Here is a 22,528-nt window from a genome sequence, read left to right as displayed (position 1 = left end):
GCCTTTCAGCTTTCTTGGAGATCGAGGAAGGCCAGTAAGGCTCAAGTGATCTGTCGCTGATTTTCAAACAAGAGAATAAGAGTCTGAGAAAACAGACTAAATTAATAGAATTTGTTAACTTCTTTTTTTTTCTGACTCTACACCTGACTTGCTGTCCTCCTTTACTTGTACTATTTATTTTATAGCCTATCTTACCACGTAGTATTTGCAGGGAAGATGGCACAGGAGATGTTTGTGAAGTTCAAACTACTGCACAGCTGCAGGGACAGGTAGCAGTGACAGGAAAAAGTGTGAATGTGCAGCAGCAATATTGACATTTGTCCTGTACAAAGGTAGAACAGAGTAGTTCTGTCAGAAGGGCCCTACGAAGACAGAATTCAACCTGACCACGTCAGGATAGTTTGCTTTGAGAAGAGTTGAAAATGTGCAACTACTAACGCTCAGTAAAAAGCGATACGCTTATCCTCCTTTATCCCTCATGCTTCCTCCAGAATATTACATTTTCACTGAAAGTGTGGCTGCATTAAGAACAGAGCCCATCTGAACTCTCTGAATCGTGATCTCAAGTGTTGCTTTGAATGGACACTGTCCTGTGCTAAGCGCTGGAGGAAAATTCTTGTGTTGCTTTTTTTCCTGTGGGTAACTGCGCGTTGCATAGTTGACCAAATATGCCAAGGCTATGGAAAAAGAGAAAATGGCAAGATGACTATTTCCCAAAAACAGTAAACACACATTGCAGCCTGGGTTCTTATTTGAGAATGCATGATTTTACTTTTTGAATAACTACTGTATTTTAACAATAGGCATCAAGTGGTTGCTATGTGATACACAACAGTGTTTTTCATGAACTTTTGGCTGCTGAATAAGCCCAGCAAATATGGGTTCTTACCCTTTTAGTTTTCTGGGTCAATTCATTTTGCACAAAGGAGAGAATGATAATTTGAGATGTAGGCAGAGAATGTTTTCTTCACATGGCAGGAAAGATGAAAGCTGTTTTTATTTGATTTCTTTTTTAAATTAAAAATTATAATTCTTTATGGAGTTTCAAATAATTATCTTATTACTAAAGGCATCCTGTAAGCTTGTTACAGAGTATCTCTGTAAAATAATTGTGCTCTTAGTCACTGCAAACTAAAAGTAGGGGGCAAAAGGGGGAAAAATTAAGAATATAAGCATATATACAGCATATATGTGTGTGGAAAAAAGTAGTGTTTTGATTACCCCAGAATTAAAGACCTAGGCAAAGGATTTTTGTCTGCTGTGTGGTGCTGGCCAATTACAGACCATATCATGGTGTTTTCTGAGCTGCTTTTTCCCTCTCTAAATGCTCAGCCCTTTTCTACTTGTAGACTGAGAGGATCACGTCTATCAGATTTAGTTGGCTTCCTGATGGGGCACCATATTGGGGCTGCTGTCATGATCTTATCTCCTGTTCTTCTGTTGTTGGAATCCCATTGAGAAGGGTTTCTGAGAACTTCAGCCTGTGCATATAAAACCTGTGTGAGAGCAAGGACTGGTACCCTGAGATGCCAGCAGAGACAGGTGAGGCAGCAGGAGAACAGTCTTATGCCAGTGGTTACACCACTGCTGCACGGGGTTATTGGCAGTTTATGTGGGAGGGGGAGAAAGCAGGGATGACTTGGGTGGGGGGAAAGGGGGAAATTGAGAACAGGGACAAGAAAACCATATGAGTTATTCACAGGGAGGGCGAGGTATTACTTATGACTGTACAAAGATATATGAGAATGTGTTTACGATTTTTTTCTTAATGCTAAGGATCTAATTTATTTTTAATTAGCTTCAGAAATAAACATACTCACAGGGAAGTTTAGAAAGATTTTGGTGCAGGAAGGGAGGAGAATGGGTATTTGGTTGGGAGGCAAATGAAAGTGAGAAGAATGGTTTTGGGGGAAGGTTAATTGTGTTGAAAGATGAAGTTTGGGGTAGGGTGAGCAAAGAGCTCTAGGTTAAGGATTCAGGGCCTACAATGGTAGGACAGTCAGAAGGCCATTGTGCTCTTCTGCTAGGCATTTCTCAGCTGAGACCAGTCCTGTTCTGCACTGGGTATACAGGAGTCCAAATTCAGGAAAACCATCTATATGGCAAATTCAGCAAAGCCACTTCTGCTCAGTTGTTGAGTCAAAGATTTCAAGTCTTTATCAACCGGCAGAGCATGTGTTTTAGCTTTCTTAGAGCATTTTCTTACAGAGAAGAATCAAGGAAGTTTCAGTCTATTCCAGGTGATGGAGTCCAGACTATCTTCGTAAAACTGTTTCTTCCTCAGTGACCTTGTCGAGAGCTGCTGTTGCCTCTTGTGGTTAGGGTTGTTCCAAATGCATCTTTGAAGTACGTACCTTTTCTGTATCAAAAACTGCCCTACTTCCCCCACTTCACCTCCCCAAAAGCTAATCCCAAATTATGGTTACAGTGATTGCTTGCTCAAAGAGAAAAAAAAATCTTTCATATATATTCATTTATTCTATCCTTTAGAAACTTCATTTGAAGCATTTATCTTTGGGATGATTTTCCTTCTCAATGTCATATCAGACACAAAGCTACTTCAGGGCTATTTCTTCTAGTTCACTGGACAGCTGTTCTGCCTGAAAAGAAAGAAAAGATCATGTATCAATCAAAGACTTCAGGAGAAACCATATGCTCTTTAATAGGAAAATAGGAAAGATAAGAAATAGGAAAATCCTGTCTCTGATTCTTGGTCTTCTGACTTCTGGTTTCTTGATTTGGAGAAAATTAAGGGTTTAATATTGATATATTTTGCAAAATATCTGTTAATTTATTCTATTTTCAGTGTTTCTTTTGTGTATCTTGATACCTGGAGGCAGTTATGAACTACTCTTCACTGGTGGCAGGCTGTTTTCTACCTGTGTGACCAGATCAATCCTCATCTGAATGTCACTATAGGCAGAAATTAGTGCTACTTAGCAGAAGAAAGGCTCTTACCTTCACTTAGCTTTGCTGGTGCTGAACTTGTGACTTCCAGTGGAAAGGCACTAAGGATTTGAAGGAGATGCCCAAGCTGCAGACTCTTTAACTAATACAGATATCTGTATCTATTCACCATTCTGCTGTTTGGCAGCTTGGTTGCAATGAAATAACTAGCAAGTAGTAGCTTCCTTTTTTGTTAATTAATTTATTGCTAATCACTCATTTACTGTAGTCTGTGATGCTAATTTATTGAAGATTTGAAGTACATTAAAAATTCCTTTTTTTAAAAAAAAAAAAAAAAAGAGTACTTTTTTGCTTTACTAAATGTGTAAACAGCGACACAATTGAAATTAGTGTGTATCCTGTCATCTGGAAGTATGAGTTGAAACACAAGTAAATGGAGATGCTACACTTTTAGCAGGGATTACCTTCCAGAGTGGAAACTTCATGTCTGATAGAGGGTTTTCTGACTGCATTGGATATGAGAGGATGTTTAAGCAGTATGGAGCAGCATGGTGCAGGTAAACTGGAACCAAACTGAAGTCTGCATGGAGACACAGAAGCTCGGGGGAGCTTTAAAGCTAACTTAGACTTTTTTTTTTGTGAACAAAACCAAACAAACAAACAAAAAATTCCCTTTTGTATCCACCTCTTGGTGCTCTGCAAAGATGTTGTTAGGAGTCCGTTGCATGTTTCTGCTTTGTTAGAATTTGATGGTGATTTCACATTCTGGCTAATGTCACGCAGGGCTCAGCAATGCACAGAGGTGATGTATTTTGATGTAGATTCTTGCTGAAAGAAACCCTTCATTCTCAAAGGTGGCAGACATTGACTTGCATAAGGCTTTGCAAGGGCTGGCTTGACTGGATGTGGGACTGCAAGAGAACTTAAAGCACAATGCAGATAATGACACAGTGAAAAAGAGGCCATGAGAAGATGTGCCACCATAATTGCAGTAAATTCATGTATTCACACATCCCTACGGTAGTCCCAATGCAAAATTTCCCAAGGAAAAGGGATGTATTGATTTTTAGCAGGTCTTGGCTCATATCATTTTGGATCAAAAATATTGGACCATCAGCTTCCAGTTATTATGATCAGGTGCAGAAGATTTAGAGGAAGTGACAAGAAACCTGTGCTCAGTCATTGCAGGATAAGCTCTCCTTAAGGCTGTTACAATTATAAGGAAGACACGTGGCTGCTGTGTACTACCTGATAGTTCCAAACCAAGGAAAAGAGTGGAGATCATTTAATTCTCTTTTGCTTTGAAATAAAGGAAGATCAGTTTTATTTAATCAATAGGCTTTAGGGTTTGATGTATGGATGAAAACTTAGAATCAGTGAAATAATATTTCTGGTTAAGTACTTCTCATCAGGAACTTGTTTGACCTGTGGGCTGCTTCATTTTTTAAACTCAGATGTCTCTATTACAGAGCTTGGGAAGATTGTTACAGTGCCAGCATGGGGAGCATGTGCCTTGATATGGATGCATCTAGTAGGAAAGAAGATAAACCTTTCTCTTTGTACACAGACGCATACATGATTTATCAAACATATTGTATTACTCCATCTTTACAGTAAAACGTACAGTGGATGTGAATTACTCTATCTGTGTAGGATTAGAAACTGATGTTCTGTCTTGTATTTGAGAAGAGGATTACTCCATAGATAACGTGCAGATAATGTGCTTTTAGTGAAGTGCTGCAGCTTAAGGACAGCAGAATCAACTTCCTTGAGGTAAAAGGAAAAGGAATTGGTATGGAACAATATGGTGTTGTTGACCACACTTAGGAATTTAGAGATGTAATGAAAGCATATCGCTGTAAATTTCTTGACTAATCATTTTTTCAGTCATCGTAAAGTGATCATTTGATTACAAAAAAACAATGCATTGTAAATGCTGAGTACCTTGAAATTCATCAGTTTCATTGCTTGTGTGATTGGCAGCACTAAATGCCAGCAGCTCATTTAGGTAGGAAACATCTGTACATTATTATTTAGGGATTTTTTTCATCTGTTGATTTTAGAAATAAGGATTTTATGAGTCCTTGTGTACATAGTTGTGTATTACTTATGTACAGAAACAGTCAGCTATGAAAGATCAGTCCTAAAGCATCCCATGTATAGTTTTGAGATTAAGATACCAAGTGAACAGTCTGTGAAGCAACACAGCATACTTTGCATTTGATTTTAGGTGTGGCAGCAGCATCTCTGATTTCATAACAGTGGGAGTAACATGACAGTTCAAAAGCACAGTGTGAAGATTTGTTTTCTATACGCAGCAATGTAAATTCTTAAAATAACAATGTAACTTTTACATTTCTTACTGGATATCAGGATAATCCAATTTAGAACAATTTATTCTCAACGGGTAAAAATAGAAGATACATCACGGTGGTGCATCTACAATACATTAATTTTTATGAGTGAGTTATGAAGATATGCAACTCAGGACTTAGGATAAACATCATCTGCCTTGATTAATCCATTATGCTGTGGCACTTGTGTCACTTTTATTATCCTAAAAAACCAAACCCAAACAAATACTGCACAACCCCCAAAGCAAAAAAAAAACAAAAACAAAACACCAAAACTCAAGAACTGCAGCAAAATCTGTTCCTTTAATATACCAAATGCAGCATTATAGATGGATGTCTGTAGTTGTCTATGGTTTCTAAAGCAACACATACAGAACTACTGTGAACTTCTTTTCTCTTCTGGGTCGTCTTACAGCTGAGGTTCTCCTTTCTACACCCAGATTCCCAGAAAAATGCCATGTAGTTGTTGAAACTCTTAATTTCTGGATGAATGTTGGCAAAATGTCCACTTTTGACCCCACTGTAGCTGCAGCTTGGGAAGTTATTCTCTTTGGCTCTGAGCACGGGTGGGTGTCATATTTAACTTCAGAGTTTTATTTACAGATGGGGAAGAATATTACTCTTGTAATTATAAATATTTTGCATTTACAGTAAAGAATCTGCAAGAGCTTCCATCATCCATCGATAGAAGAATTAAACTTTGCTGCACTCCAGCTAGCTAGGTAAGTTGCATTAGCCTACAGAGCAGAGTAGCTGTGATGTAGGAAGGAGGGGTGGGCATTTCTTAAGGCCTGCTGCTGACAGACCTGTCAATGGCACATCTTGGAATAGATGCCAGGTCTCTCACTTCCCGTTCCTTGACTTATTCTCAACACAGTGCATCCATTTGATTACATAATAGGGGAATTACCTTCCTGAAATGTTGTGTTTAATCTCATATTCATGTGCTGGAAGTGGGTGCAGATACAATTAGTTGCAACTTGCCTACTAAACTATATTGGAATTTCCTTATGTAAAACGTCTGAAGTTTCTATGAATGCGTGCTTTGTGTGCCCAAGAGCAGCTGATCTTTAAGATACCTATGTGAATACATTTCAATATGATTTTGCCATGTTAAGTTATCAGTCACAATCTGTCATTTCTGAAATCTGATACTAATAGAATTTAGTATTTGCTGTTTTATGTTGGAATAAGTATAGACGTAAAACAATATAAAACAAAATAATGAAAAAATCAAATCAGAGATAATTGTATATTGAAGACATTAAATTTAATATAAATTAGCACAATAAAAGAATGTTTTTCTGCTATCTCAGCATTAGAAAATTAGAAGAATCGCACTGTTTTTCTCCATATGTCTGTGTCACCAGGTTGTTATTTCTTTTGTTTAGTCATATAATAGGACGTGTTGAGACATATTATCCTCAACTTGTGTAACAGCCTACAAATACTGATTGCAGTTTGAGCTTGTTATGGAAAAGTATTGCCCTGTGGATTGAGAAAATGACCAACAGCGGACTATAATCTATGAAGCTGAGAGTAAAATTGCCAACTAGAGGTCATTTTTCAAACCAAGGGGCAATACTTTTCTACTATAAACTGAATATTACAGTCAGTATATGTTTTATTAAACCATTTCAGAAACTTGGGAGCAGTTTCATTTAAACTTCTTGCTTGACGTGGCTCAGAGAACAGGCCCAGGGCAGCTCACAAAAGAGGCCTGGCACAGTATTTATAATAAATATTCTGTATACTCAGTAATTATGAAGGCTTTAAGGCCTTCATGGTGAATGGCCTTATCTTGCCACCATTCTGCATCCTTAGCAGCAATCGGAGTCGTTAAGATTTATGTATAAAAATCAGTGTAGGCTACTGTTTCTCACTGTAACACTATGGCAAACTCAGTGTGGGCTACACAGGAAAGCCAATCATGGCTACTAATGTCTAAAAGATTAAAAGCACTTTTAAAAGCACTTTTTCCTTCTTCCATACCATTTCATTGTTTTTCTTTCATACTGAAGAATGACAATGATTTTTACCTTGTCTCTTATATGTGGTGATTGCCTTACGTTTTGGTCAATAAGAGGGTTTCCATTCCAGAACAACAGAAATAACAATAAGATGGATGGACAAAGCAAAGCCTTCATCCTTCTCCTTTAACACACCTTGCACATTCATAAAGAGTTCTGCCATCCCATGACTTGGGAACAGAGGTGCCTTCTGCAGCCATTGTGCTGATTGACTTGTGCTGTTAGCAGGTTGTCAGCACAAAATCCTTGGTGGACTTCAGATTTCAGGAAGTCACCAAAAGTTGTAGCCTCTGCAAAACAGGATGCAGGGTTCAGAGAGAAATGACACCATAGGCAGAAAAGAGTTCGCTCTTTAGCATATTTAACCTTTTTCTTGAGAATCCCTAATGGGAAAGGCTTTATTTAGGGTTCCTCATGTGACTGTTCCCATGAGCCTGTTCTGCATCCTTTGGTGTCAACTTGTCTGTCTTGCAGGATTTCTGAATTTCTGGTTTTGGACAAAGTTGTCAGATTGCCCTTGCTTTGTGACATAAGCATGTCACAGTCCTATACTGCTGCAGTGCCAACAGTAAGCATACCAAAGTTATTGCATGCCTAAGTTGCAAGTTCAGTGGTTGCGATTATGCAAATAGTGCATTCACATAACCATAATTAGAAATTTCTATCTGCACTTGCCAGATTAATGCACAGTTACAGCTGTAGTATGGGCAAATGAAGTACAAAGATTTTTTTCTGTGCTTTAGTGTTTAAAATCCAGACCTTACATCCATATGTATGTATATATTACACAGACACATGCATAATTTTCTAATGGTCATAATTTTTAAAGTCTACATAAAACTTCACCACCTGAGGAAGGGTGATGAATTAGAATAATAAAAAATGGAACAGCAAAAGACCTGTTCTACATCTAGTCCATCTTCTGGATGTTTTAGGATTGTTCCCTACAGTGTATTTACTAGTACTAATTCCAGAGCAGTCCCAAGCAGTGAAGTCCCCACTGAAGTTTCACAGGTGTAATTCAAAGGATATTTTCCTGACACTTTTATTTTCAAGTCACCAGTTCACCATGTTATGTTGGTCGTAACTTTGAGGACTTTTCCAGTGTCTCTCTCCTCAATGCTTTCATACTTCCAAATATTTGTAAAATATTGCCATAAGTTACTGGGGTATTGACTGTGCCCTTTTCTCTCATCCTCCGGCTAATACTCTAGTACTGGGCTTTTTTTTTTCCCTCCCCCCCAAAAAACTCTCTCACAGACCAAAATACTGGGCTAAGTGAAGGTGATGCTACTAAGTTACTGCTGCACATACTGTGTAATATACATAAACACTCTCCATACGATTATAGTCTGTGTTCAGTGCTAGGAGGATGTTGTTTAGAGGTCTGTCTGATTGTATCGGGCACTGTACAAACATATAATTAATCTCATTTTAAGAAATGCTCAGCTTCAAGTTGAGTGTAGAAATATAGGGTTATTAGTTTCTAGAATGTTTTTATTATGCACTTTCTAGTTTGATTGACAACTATTACTATTTTAAGATGACAGAACTAAAACTTATGCTGCTAGATAGCATCAAATATACTGTATGCTAAGTAAACAGAAGCATGTGAGCAGGATAATATTTATTGTATGGTTATATAGCAACTCAGTAAGAGACTGGAGAGGAATTATTCTCTAAGAAGGATATTTGATACTTTACGCTCTTTAGAAATACAAACATTTTAGAAATGCAAACATAGAACTGACCTTTGCACCCTCTTTCTTCAGAGAAGCATGGAGGTTGGTTGGCTGACCTGGCTGGATTCTTCTCTAGAGCTTCCTTCCATGCTTCATGTTCTTCCCTTCTTTGAGTAACTGTGAAGAAGAGGAATAGGATGAAATCCCTCCAATATGAATTTTATAACTCTTCTACCTTCCTGTTAGGCTTGAGAGCAGAGCCTTGCAGCTCTGGCTGAAATGCGTGGTGAACACTTCAAAGGCAGTCGTTGTCCCAGAGCCTGGCCATTCAGGCAGATGGAGGACTGGAGGGGAGAGAGGCACAGTCAGGAGAAGTGTTGTGGGGTGCAGCAGAAGGATGGAGCCATGGCTGCCAAGTCAGGGGGCAGTTTTTCAGTTGGCACAAAAAAATCAATAATAATTTTAACTGAATAAATACAAATTTTGTTTCCAGGACAAAAAGAATAGTTAGGATGAAGAATGTGTAAATTTTCTGTGTATTTCTAGTGAATATTTAATATAACGCAATTAGAGGCTGGCTAAGAATTATACGGCTTTTAAAAACCAACAAATAAATGGACTCCTGTTTTCATGATATGATTCACCCATCTAAAATTAATTCTGAAATTCGAGTTAAAAAGCAAGATCTGAAATGCTCAAAGCCTGTTTCAGAACGTTGTGCTTATGCTCAGTATGCATCACCTGGGCTCAGGGTGGGACACCAGAGGTGTGCATCCTGCATATGTATCAACCCATAGAAACAGGGCAATCGAAGTTAACATTGCATTAATTAAGAACTAGGAAGGCTTTTTTTTAATAACTGTTTTGCAACAAAATATGTGGCTTAGTGTTGCAGAAGGTTTGTCAGACACAGAGTATATTACACAAAAGTACCTGGTTTACCTGATGTAAACACTTGTATCTGGAAGGAATACGGCTGTGTCAATCTGCTGTTCTGCTTGGGCTAATTAATCTTAATTTAGATTTAGGCAGACTATTCCAATGCAGTACCATGTGAACCTCTTTAGTAGAAGAAATTCAGACAAGCAACTCTTCAAATCATTCTCAATTCAGGGTTTTGTAAATACATGACCAAGAATAACTGCTTGTGTCCTTTGCACAGCATCAATGCAAGTAGCTGTAAAATCACAAAATAATATCATTAGAAAATTGTTTTTGGCAAACTCGGATTAACTGGGTAAGAGAAGGAGGATCAGTGGGGTTGATATAGATCACTGTTATTTACTCGCTTGGGCAAATTAATTTTTCCAGTAATTAAGACAGAAAGTACCCCAAGTGTGGGGTGTTCTTTCCTTTCCCCTCAGCATGCCTTTATGTACAGTAAAATGAGTACCTGACTCATAATGGGGCTGCTAGGCAGTGCTTCTGAATAGTTGCAGTTTCAAACTGAAATTGCAATCTTTAAATACAAAAAGTATTAAGGAAAACTAAAAAATCAAGTAGAAATTATTATGAGCTTGTCTGGTCAGGTTCAGTGTTTATTCCTGAAGTATAATGCATCATGTTCTTCACTGTTGGAAGTTCTCTTTCGGACTGTATTACCCTGTTCCCTCTTAAGTAGTTGACTGTTGCAGCATCCTTCGTATTTGCTTCAGCTTTTTGCTGTATGTGACAGTGGCTTTCTTACTGACTTGTGCTCGGCATCAGGCTGATGCCATTAAAAAAATGCCAGTCTTAAAAAACGCTCGTTTTCGAATCTTGATTGGTGAGTGTGCTGATGGTGCTCGTGGAAGTGCAACTTGCAAATAGCAGTTCTTGTCAATCACAGCAATGTGCCGCTGTGTCTTACGTACTTATGACTAAGTTGTTACCAATCCTGTTACCTGTTTCTAAGCCCTTCTCATCCATCTGTGATGCTCAAGTTCCTCTCTTTTGGTCAATAATCACATTTCAGAATGATGCATCTAATGACTGGACTCACTTTGAGGGCACGGTGCCATGTTATGATGGAATAAATCGTCACAGTGTCTTAGATCAGTGAGTCAGTCAGCATGAGAAGAACAGAAACTTTGTGTGGTGGAAAACAAAATGGAGAGGAAGAGCTGTGCTATTGAGAAAGCAGCCCCTTAAAGGCTACACGTGAAGAAATGTCATCTGCATCATTTTCAGTTGGGTTGAGAGTGGTTTTATGGGATTTGTGATCACATTACATGCTCCTTATGCCATTCAATTAATCTTTCTGGATTTTGCCTCCATGTTTCCCATGAAGTCCTCTAAAATATTCCAATAGACTGCCCAGTATACATTGCAATGCTTTATTCTCAGATTCGGGAAGAACTGTCTCAGATGTTACTCAAACGCACCTCACCTACAGTCTTGCATCACTGGGGTCATGGTTTAAATGCCAGTATTGTTTCCATTTGCACATCTTTGTCTCCCAGAAGTTCAGTTCTGTTCACAAGTGCTTGCTCAGGAACGGCATTGATATTCGAAAGGAGCTACAAATGCCTCAGAGATCAGATGGAAAATGTGTATATAGTGTATCTATGTATTGCATGTGGCAGCTAGGCATAGTAATGGAGTAATGCTTTAATGTGTACAGTATATTTATTATACAGTCAAGTGGAAAAAAGTGGATGTTTCTATTTATCAGTTCTTTTTTGTCTTGGGTGTTTCTATCTTTGACTGATACAAATATTTTGGAATCTAAACATATCTCCACAATACTGTTGTGTCTTTGTTGTGGATTTCTTTCATCTTAACTTATCAACACAGTATATGAGCCATTTTATCCTACAGTGTGATCATCATCCTAGTGTGTATTTCCTCATTAATGTCACGTTAAGATCTAAGGAAATATGAAAGAAGAAGTGAATTTTTTTTTTTTGTACTAATTTATTTTATACTAATAATAATGAAATAGGAAACCTACAGTACTGTAGCTTTGAAACAATAATAATAATGAGTATACACGCTTCCCCCAACTCTGTACTGCTTCTAGGCTTACATTGGCTTAAATATTAGCACTCAAACATGACCTTAAAGCAAAAAATTGGAACAAGTTTTTCTCATTTTAAGGGTAAATAATTGTTTTGGCGTTTATTTAAATTGTTATATTATTCTAACCCCTTAAAAAACAATGCCCATTTAAAACTCTGTATTTTTTTCACTGAATGGATTTATTTTTTAACTCACTGTGTAACTTCATCAGAGGTCTTTTTTTATATATCTGATATTCATATTTTGAAAAGAGAAAGTACCAGTGAGAAATATAAGACAGTTTTTTGTTTTCTTTTTTTTGAAAGCTGGCCATGATTGCAAACTGGATGTGCTTTTGTAAAATATGACCTTTTCCCCACACAGTTACCCTAGAAGTATTTCAAGTTAATTTGTGTATTCAGAACAAACAATCCCTAACTAACACAACTTTCTGGTTTTCAGCTAGAAACTGCAGTTTTCCTGGAAGGATGCAGAAGGAGAGGGAAGTGTGGGTCTGTCATGGAGACCACAATTTATGCGTTAGGGTTTGGGTGTTTTGTCTAACATAAGGTGCTGAAAATTCTCACAGTTGGAACCCACTTCTCTCCACTGCCTGGACAGGGAGCCAGAAGTGGGACGGTCCTGGTCACGTGAAGCAAAAGAAGTGGCAGCACGGGGTGAGTTATTAGGGCTGTGTTATGACATCAGTTCCTATGGGGAGTGGCGGGGCTCTCATCCTTGTCCTGAGAATGAGCACTGGGGGATGTTTCCCATCTATCAGACCCTGACATGCCAGGACAACTTGATGTGTGTGATGTTTCAGGAGGGTAGTCATAGGCTGAAGCAGTTCTGTGGACCGCTCTCATTCACAGCTGCTTATTATGTCTTGTCAGTTCAAGCATCCTGCCACGTTCTCTGCTTCATTTTTATTTCTCAACATCTTTTTCTTTTTGCGAGGACAGATCATCATCCACAAACTCATTTTAAAAAAAAAGAAATTGTGGTGAAAGCTTTTAATCTGGGAAACCAGATTTCCATCTGTATTATAGCTTTTGGAATTTTTCAGGGAAAACTATGCAAAAAAACTATGCAAATGTGTTGATGGAATGGCCCGTTTTACACCTGATGTTTCTAAATGGTTATATGCTCTATTACAATGTAGGATATAGAAATACAAATGACAGAATTTAAGGAAAGCGTTTTGACCTCTAAGGTCAACATTTCCATACTGCAGTGTCCGTTTTGGACTGTTTTGGATAGGGACCAAAGGTTCCTTTTTAACTGATCAACCTATGGCAATAAGTTTAGCAGCTCTGGCTCTTTCATTTCAGTCCCTTCTGAGAATCACCTTCTGTGCTTCTACTTGTTGCTTTCTTTGCTTTATTATTTTTAGGAGCTGTCACTTTTCAGTCCTCTTCAGGCTCTTTCCCCAGTAGCAGGAGGCACAGAGGTCTTGTTTCTTTTTTCCATATTCACAATATGAGATGCAAAGCCCACAGTCTAGTTACTGAGCTAGGTTTATTGCAGCAAGTTGGCGTTGTAGGGCATGTTCTTCCCAACATCTTGGAGCTTTTAGCAAGTCTTTTCTCTTATTTGAGAACTGGCACGGTTTGATTTCTGTTTATTGAGGAGTCAAAGAATCCTGCAACATAGATTTGCGTTTTCTTAATCCTGTTTTAGTGTACTTTCAATAATTTAGTGATCTCGTGTTTAATATTGCAGCTTTATTTACCACTTCGAGTGTTTGTTTGTTTTTTAAACTACAAACAATACCTTTCAGTAAATGAAGACCCATATTTCAGGCAACTTTAGTAGTAGACAGTGCTTTTATTTGCATAAAACTCCTGGCAGAAAAACTTCAGGAAAGTAAAGGAAAAGGAAATCTAAGGCACTATTTTGTTCATGGACATGTTTCCAGTTTGGCTTGTAATAATGAAATGTGTTGAGAGATGCTGCATTTCTCAGCCTGATGGATCAGATGTCGTCTTTACTGACGTACACTGTCAATGCAAACTTTCCCAAATTAACCAAATATGTTATTTCAACGAGCTGACCTTCCAGTCTTGGTACCAGTGCTAAGAACATCAATTTAGTTACTGGTTAAGGTAATCCTGAGCTTTTTTTTTATGACAGTTTGTCTTTTATTACGTGTGGTACTGTATGCAGTGAACAAACTTAGCGCGCAAGAAGTGAGTGCAACACAGTTTGTCTCCCTGGCAATCACGTTACCTTTCTCCTTTGAGAACAACTATTATTTTTTACAGATTGTTGACAACTGTGTAATTTATGATTAAAATGATCTTAATCAGAATATTTAAAATAGTTTTCTGAGCAGTTCAAATGTCTGCACAAAAAGTACCTTTTTGGAAGATGGCCAGGCCGAGCACACATTGAGGAGCATGTAGCCCCCAAAACTGGGCATGTATGTATTCAGTCTGCACATATGGAGAGAAGGGGGAAGTTTGGCTGAGGGGGCTGGTGCTGATCTCATGGGTGAAGCCTGATATTAAAACTGAGATGGTGGTTTGGGATGGAAGCAGAGGGAAGAGACTTCTCCTTGGATTTGGAAATGCAGGTGAGCTTCCTAGGGTGTTCTTGGTTTCAGCATAAGTGCAGAGGAGGAAGGAAGGAATGGTCTTAAGGGCAGCACAACTTGCCCTCTCCTGTTCACCTCAAAGGACAGATAATCACTTTTGTTAGCACCTGCTCCTGTCAAACCCTTGCAAGATTTCACCATTGTTAGTATCTGATTCAAGTTCACATGTAAGTAAAGATGTTAAAATTGGAGGAAGCGGGTGCAAACCAGCAGGGTGAGAAATAAAAGTTCTGGATAAAAAGGCAAAATCAGAAGGAGAGCAGGTTGGTAAGACCTGATAGCCCCCAAAAAGAGAGAGACATCTGGGAGCGTCTCTGGTTCCAGTCTGGCTGGAAATAAAAAGAAAATAAGAAATAAAGTACAATGTGCATTTTAGCTGTGGTATTTGAGGTGCGGGGGAAGACTCTGAAAGACGTATCAGTTATCTAACTGGTATCAAGTAGCTAAATGTCTGGTCTCTTCCCACGTATAAAAATGATTTTGTTAGTATGTAGGTCACATTACAGTACTGTCTAGTTATTGGGCATTGGCTTAGATAACTGTTTGTGGAGTATTAAATGGTTTTGCTGCCTCAGCACACTTTTTAACTGGTATTTTTCACACAGTTGTGCTACTGAAAGGGAGCAACACCGCAGCAAAAATCAATTTATCTTTCTCTCTGCTATTTGTGTATTGTGAGCTCTTGTAGTGTCCTACAATTTGATTAATTGATATTCATTGTAGTAGATAGCATTTGTAATACTCCTGGCTCGCTCTTGGTACTTTAAAAACTTTTATCAAAGCAGTTGGTCATATCTGTAGGAGACCTCCCCAAAACAAGCAACAGCAATACAAAGCCAAAAAGAAAATTAAAGCTAAAACTCATGAAGTCTAGCTTTAGATGTAAGGTTAAGCAGACTGGAACGGTATATTTATATTAAGTGCTTTCTTTTGCCATCTCCATTTTGGTAGTTTTACAGAGATTTATTGTGAGCAGAATGAAAGAGATGTACAAGGTTTGGTTGCAGACGGAGGCAAAACTCTGGGCATTAAAGTAACTTGTTTGTATGCATTTCACATGCTGCTGGTCAGTAGGTATTATTAATATCTATTTTTAGAATCAAGATTGTGATGCATAAGGTACGTAGGCACAATGTGATAAAAACACTGCAACGCTGGTTTTTTTTTTTTTGCGTTTCATTGTAAAGTTTCTTTGACCCTGCAGTTTATTTTCAAACATTCAAGTTATTTGTTCTGGTGTATTCTTAAACAGGGGTTGTTTTTCTCCCTTTCAGAAAATGAGCACAGATGGTGATTGATTTTTCAAGTGCTGACATCCCTGCTTGAGAAAATGTTCCCACCTTCTTTGTGCTGAGCAAGTCAGGCAAACTAACATGATGATGCGATCATCAGTTTCATGCAGACATGCAGAATTGATTGACAGGGAAATTTTTAACATAAACCACACATTCTTCCAGTGTCTTCAATTTTTTAATGATGTTTATTTGTAGGATATTAGCAGCAGTGGGGATTTCATTTAAAAGACACCAAAACTTATTTCAGCAACAAGGTTAAATGGAGAATTTTGCTGCACTAGCCCAGTGCATATCAGTACAATTTGTAATAGCTCTTCTGAGCCAGTTCTGAAGCTAAATGCTGTCACTGGCTAACTAGCCATTCTCAGGCCATTGCTTCTGTTTGCGTGACTAAATACATACAATTAAAGCCTAGCACTTTCATTCTCTATGAACTCATTGTTATCCAGGGTTCAAGTACTCAGATAATGGGCCAGAAGAAAACAGGCATATCATCAACCCACAGTGGCAGAAAACTGGTTGGTAAAATATATTTCTCATTATCTGATGCAGAATGAATGGTGCTCTTTTTTTCTTTTTTCTCCATACATTTTATAGAAATTACTCCCCCCAAAAACAATCTGTAATTTCTCCAATCGTGCTGCAGCACCTCCATGATGTCTGTATGCCGTAATTAAGGTTTCCCATGATAAGCTTTTGCCTTTATTCAAGGGGAGATATCTTAGCTTTTAAAATATCATTGAGGGTTCATTCAAATTGACCAGACTCTGCCAGTCCTCCCTGGGAGTGAATGTTTATCTTATTTTTGTGTGGTGTTTGTTTAAATGCTGGGTGGAATACCAGAACAAATCACGACACTGTAGGAGACAGTGCCACATAAACTTACTTTCGAGTAGATCCTTACTTGAAGGATATCTCTAATGGCTTTCCACTGGACCACCTGAGGGGAGACGCCATGATCTTTGTAAATGGAACTGGTAAAACTGACTTGAGACAGCTGTAGAGCTGGGTGCAGCATGAACTTGTCTGGGGGTTCCAGCATGTATAATTTTCTGCCAGCTAAGTGAATGTTACAGTGTTCTGGTGGAAAAGAAAAATGATCTTTACCAAGTCTGTAGAGTAATTTTTGTCATCACCAATTTCTTAATGATTTTTGCAGGCCTATTTAATGTGCATGTATGGCACTACAGTGGCCTGATAGATCATAACGGCTCCAGAGGAGCCATTGCAGGCTATTGGGCAAGTGATCTATGAATTAAAAATTCTTTTAACAGTTTTGAAGAAGCTATTACGGTTTATTGCGTCGGTGACACCTGCCTTTTTAGTACGTGGACTTACTGTGTGCTCATGCACAGGCTGCAGGAATTGCTCAGAAGTGTTAGTGAGCAACAAAATGAAGTTGCAGACAGGCTGACATTTTGAAAACTTCAGCTGAACTTCAGGGGACTCTTACTGTAGGGCTCATGTTCAGCCTGTTAACAGAGAAGATTTAAAGAAATTTGGATTAAGCTTTAGCTTTTTACACAGCTTGAAAGTGCATGCTGGGGTTGGATTCCAGCCCATCCGTAGTAGTCTGTGCCATGGGATTTATAAAGCTGTGATTTGCAAGGCCATGATTTACAAAGCCCTACATTCTGACCTTAAAACCAGCATGACAAAACTTTGGAGAATGCGCAGTCTCAGTTGATTTTCTACAGTTAATTTTTGCACTGAAGAAGCTATGTGATTTTACTATTAGGTTGCAGCAATCGGTGAGCTCCCTTTTCTTGTTCCCTGTGTGCTATTAAACCTCTGAAGAAGCGAATGGCTGAGGCGTAAAACGATATGTGACCTCCTTGAATTTTCCCACCCAAAAATGAGGCTTTAACTTCACTCTCAGTGGAAGAGAAAGATTGCATTAGGTTAGGGCTGCGGAAAGGACACAGATGTCCACTAATAAAAATGGGCTGTCCAGCCACTGAGAGGTGGGTGTTTTTATTTGGGTAAAGGCATACGAACAGAAATGTAGTGGCTGTTCAAGCTGGAATTATATCATAAGCTCAGTCCTCTCATGAGAGGATTTCATACTTGCCTAAAACAACGTTGCCCAAAAATTTTGGACCAAAAAGCATGCCATATACCTGATATTTTAAATAATGCAGTGGAAAGGGGCTGTTATCACTGGTTAGCTTCTTTGTGCTTTGTAGCTGGGAATTCGTGAACTCTGAGTCTGGTAGTATTGTAGATCAGCAATGGATGACTTGCTGTAGCTTTGTGGACTTCAGTGGGAAAACTCCAGGTGTTTACACGCATGTGTTGAATAGCTGGTGTCCATTTTGAGAGAGGGGTGGAAATGCCTCACTGTGAGTTTCTGTGAAGTACATTTTGTGAGAGTGGTGTGCTGCTAGCTTCTTTCATGATTCCAGCAGTTTGCTCCAGAAAAGCTTTTTCTTACAGTGAAATACGTATTGTGCTCACATATTTTTTTTTAAATTTCATCTAACTTGCTTGAAGAATTGCAATATAGCAGGATGTTCAAATGTGTTATTAACAAAATGTGCTTTGCCTTTTTTTATATGATACGTAACAATGTGGGATTATGTCTTACGAGACAGTAAATATGCTCCGTGTATTTGGATTCCCAGATATAATGCTAGCTTGTTGGGGGCTTTTTTAGTGTGGGTTTCTTGTTTTTTTTTTTTTTTTTTTTTTGTTTTTTGTTTTTTTTTTTTTGAAACCACAATTGCAGAACAATGAAGGAGTCTGCTCAGGGATTTTGAATAGCGTACTCTAAATAAATAAAGAATTATATGAGGGAATCTGAAGGCCTAACTGTTGCTTGGATGCAGCTGTCTTTGAATCTGACACCTGGTCATACTGACAACTACCTAACAGGTGGATCTTCCTTTAAAACTAGTTTAAACTAAAAAGGAGAAAAAAGGCATACATTTTGCATATTCATTAACCGTGATGCGCTCTTTTCATTTACTTTTTTTTTTAATTGAAGTATCAACAAGGAACTAAGCTCTGCACTATAAAATAAAAAACATTTTATTCACGTGATAAGGTTCTGCTCATGTGAAGTAGCATGTGCTGCTGGGCTTTGGACGTAAGCACAGTCGTAAAACAAGACATACTTGCTAAATGTCTGCTGTAAGTGAGGATTCACACACTGTGATGGAATTTAGATTCCTAAATCTTCAGATGCTTGGTAATGTAAAATTCTCTTAAACGTTGAGATAGCTTATTTAGGTGACTGTCCTTGTTAGGTTCAGGTAAGTTCCTGTGTACCAGCACTAACGTGAGAACCTGCTTGTGTACAGAACCTCCATGTTTTGCATAAAGGAGGGGCCTCAGGATTCAGGAGCTCAGCCAGGTGCCCAGTAGATATGGTGAGACTCACCTTCATTTGAACGTAGACAGAAGTGCTTTATTTCATCAGGACTGTGGCAGTCTAGGAAGTTCTAGAGCGATCATATATGTAATTAGTTTTGTTTCTGCTCAGCATCTGAGAGTCCTGTATATTAGGCAGTTGTGAAGTATTTGGAAAACACAACTGAAAGTAATGTTTCACATTTGTATGTTCCCATAAGTGTATTTAACAGTTAATGAAGGCCATGGGACTGAAAGCTGTTGAGGCAGAAGTCTTATTCAGAGGAAGACTAGAGCTGTAGTGCTCTCTGACTCATTTGATCCTCCCATATCTCCTTTGGGATTCAACCATTTTTAAAAGGAATTACAGATAGCAGTAGAAGAATAGCTTTGTTGCTGGCTATTCAATCCATGGTGTTTCAACATAGGACACAGATTAATGTAATTTATTGTGTTGACTTTTGTTTTCTGGACATCTGTTCAATACACCCAAACTCCTTCTGTATAAGGCTCTGAGGAGCCATCAGTTGGTAGCAGTTATAAAACACTGGGCTAGATATTCACTGGTGACTTGGAGGTAAAACTCTTTATGCATTGGATCTCTAGTGCCCTGAGCCATCCAGTTGTCTGCGTCAAATAACCCCAATGTGCCTTGTGTCAAATATTACTGATGTCACTATTGACATTGTGTCAAAAAATGTCATACCTAATGTCTGTCACTGAAGAATGGTGGTAGAATAAAATGTGACAAAAAACACTTAGGGACAGATGAAAGTACTGTATGTCTTTCTCATTTCCCCTCAAAGGGAACTAAGTAAATTGTGAGTGTCTGCTTAAATTTTCATATGTAGCACAAGTAATTGTTTATTTCTAGCCACAGAGGTTATACATTTAAATTCCCCAGAAATATTGGTAAATAGATGACATTACCCCTGAAAAAGTTCAAAACTACCCAAGTTAGCAGACATAGCTAGAGCTGGTGTAGAACAGATCCACATGTTCAGCCAAGGTAGCAAATAGCTGCAAATATAGAAATGCAGTTTGTTGAAAGATGGTACAAGATTCTGGGCCATGAAAAGTATAGTGATGAAAACAGATTTGATTTGGTAAGTTTTATTACACTTCTGGATGTTATTTGGAAGTGCTGTCTCTGAGTCTCTGTCTCACTGAGTTGAGGTGTGTGTCCTTTGCTTTCAGCAGCAGCATTGTGAAGCTGTGTTGCATCTGAGGTCTCACAGCTGAGAACCTGCAATCAGCCTTGGGCAGATGGCTGCAGTAATTCCAAAGCACTCCTTTAAAGTAATAATAATGAAAACAATGGAAGACTTTGAAGCAGTATTCTACTGTGCTCTTAGAGCAGCTGCCTGCTGTTTTCTCAAGCAGGTACCTTGTGCTGCCCTGAGAGCCTCCTGACTTGTGTGAAATAGTGTCAGCTTGTTGTCCAGGCAGTTCACGTGGTTTGTTAGAGCCCCAAGGTCAAATCTTCTCAAGCAGTAACGAAATGTTAAGAGACAGCACTTGATTTATCCATCAAAAGGCTGATGTATCATGAGCTGTTTCAGCTTTGTACAGTTTTTCATGAAGGAGCTGTATTCAGACTGTAAGCACCCTGACGTCTGGGTCAACCAGAATCAGTAACTGCTGAGCAGCTGTACCTTCAGCCCACGGCCTACCTGTACTGACTGCGGCTATCTGGGAGGCAGTGCTGACAAATCATGGAAATCCCAATGCATTTCTCTCTGAACCCCAAATGCTGGGATTGTTTTGGGATTCTTAAATATAAAACCAGTTTTTTAAGTTTTGTGAACTTGGAAGCCATGCTGATTTTTTGTTTCTGAAGCATCTTTGCTTAAACACAACAACAAACAAAAAAAGAGAGGATGCTCTGAGAATGCTGGTAAAAGCTGGGGTGAAGGAATAATACGTTCATCAGTAGAAACATTCAGGAAAGTGAGAAAGATGTGAATGCAAAGCATTTACCTAATTACTGACACAACTGGATTCAACAAACTGATGAAGTAAATTATTTCTTGGCATTACACTAAATTCGTTCCTTAAAATGCAGTCTTGCACACTTTACCTCTGAACTGTACAGTATTTTCAAGTTCAGTGCTGCCAGTATTTCTCAATTAAGTGCAATGGCTGATACTGAAGATTTTGTATATGAGTCACTTACTGTCCTACATTCAAACTCAGAGCTCACTGTGATGCGTATTTGCATCTCTGAATTAGTACCTCTGATCTCACTGGCAGGTTGTCTTCAAAAGAGTGGACAAGAATCTGCCTAAGTTTGCTGGGAACATTGTGTAGTCCACATCGTGCCCCTGGAAGGCCCCTTTCCACATGCAGGCTCTTTCTGCCTTCATTGTCTCGTTCCCCTATCCGAAGAGAGATCTGTTACAGCTTTCATACCTATGCCTCTTTTGAGTTTATAAAAAATAATAGAAGCTTATCCTGACTAAGTCGTGACTTCCAAGGGGCCTAGAAGCACAGGAGACAAAGGGAGATGCCCCTGCAAATCTCTGTTCCAGTCCAAGCCTTGAGATGGATCTGAATGGAGAGTTTCCTTTATATTCTGTAGCATTTTCAGACATTAAAATTTCTGTTTCATACAGTGATTGGCCAAGATTGTTCAAGCTGTTCTATTTTAATAAATAATATATACATTAAGAGATTCTACAACTCCGACCTTTTGGCATTCACCTATGCTGATGCAACTGTGGGTTAATCCTTGCTCCAATTAAAAGAAGAAGGTCAAGAGAAGACTGAGCGGCAGTAGGAGTGGGTGAATGAATGTGCTGGACTGGAATAACTGAGGCTGTGCTTAGGACCCTCGCTTATGATACTAGAAGCCAAATCCCTGATCTACCTTGTTCTGACCCAGACCTGAATGTAAGCCTCTCTCATTCTCTGGGAATAACCTTACTTCTAAGGTTTTCTTTATGAAATCCTGGTAATACAGATTTGTTCTGTTCTTTGTAGGGTCTTCTGCCTCTGCTTGCCCTCTAAAGCAAAGGCATGAATTCTGAATCCATATTAATTCTACAAACATTAATCCCCATTAAAAGAGTTAATGGCTGGACTTAGTCTTTGCTACAGCCCTCAGCATGGTAAAGTGACACACTGCAGTTTAATACCCAAACACAGCACATTTCCTTCCGTTTAAAGTTATCCTTCTCATATTTAGCAGCTCAGTAATGAGAATACCTGTACAACATTAATACTCTAATAGTATTTACTAACATAAATATTTGCTTTCTAGAAGCAAAGTTACACAAAATTCCTGAACTGCAGTCTAAGCAACTGTTGGAATGTTTGAGGTAAGAAAGCTGAC

General features: G+C 38.6%; 1 protein-coding gene across 12 annotated transcripts in view; it reads left to right on the top strand.

The window, feature by feature from the left end:
• The window catches only part of ZNF536 (zinc finger protein 536), a 327,128-nt gene that overhangs the window by 58,004 nt on the left and 246,596 nt on the right, over positions 1-22,528 (top strand). For 11 of the 12 annotated variants that reach the window (XR_007379489.1, XM_048958585.1, XM_048958587.1 and 8 more), the window contains one exon: positions 5,913-5,983. The exons of the other annotated variant lie outside the window; for it this stretch is intronic. The gene's annotated coding sequence lies outside the window, so the exon portion shown is untranslated. The remainder of the gene's footprint in view (positions 1-5,912; positions 5,984-22,528) is intronic. 12 annotated transcript variants of the gene reach the window in all.

The sequence above is a fragment of the Lagopus muta genome, chromosome 12 (genome assembly GCF_023343835.1).
Source record: "Lagopus muta isolate bLagMut1 chromosome 12, bLagMut1 primary, whole genome shotgun sequence".
Lineage (NCBI taxonomy): Eukaryota > Metazoa > Chordata > Aves > Galliformes > Phasianidae > Lagopus > Lagopus muta.
The sequence above is the reverse complement of the archived record's forward strand: the minus strand, read 5'-3'. Positions and strand labels throughout refer to the sequence as shown.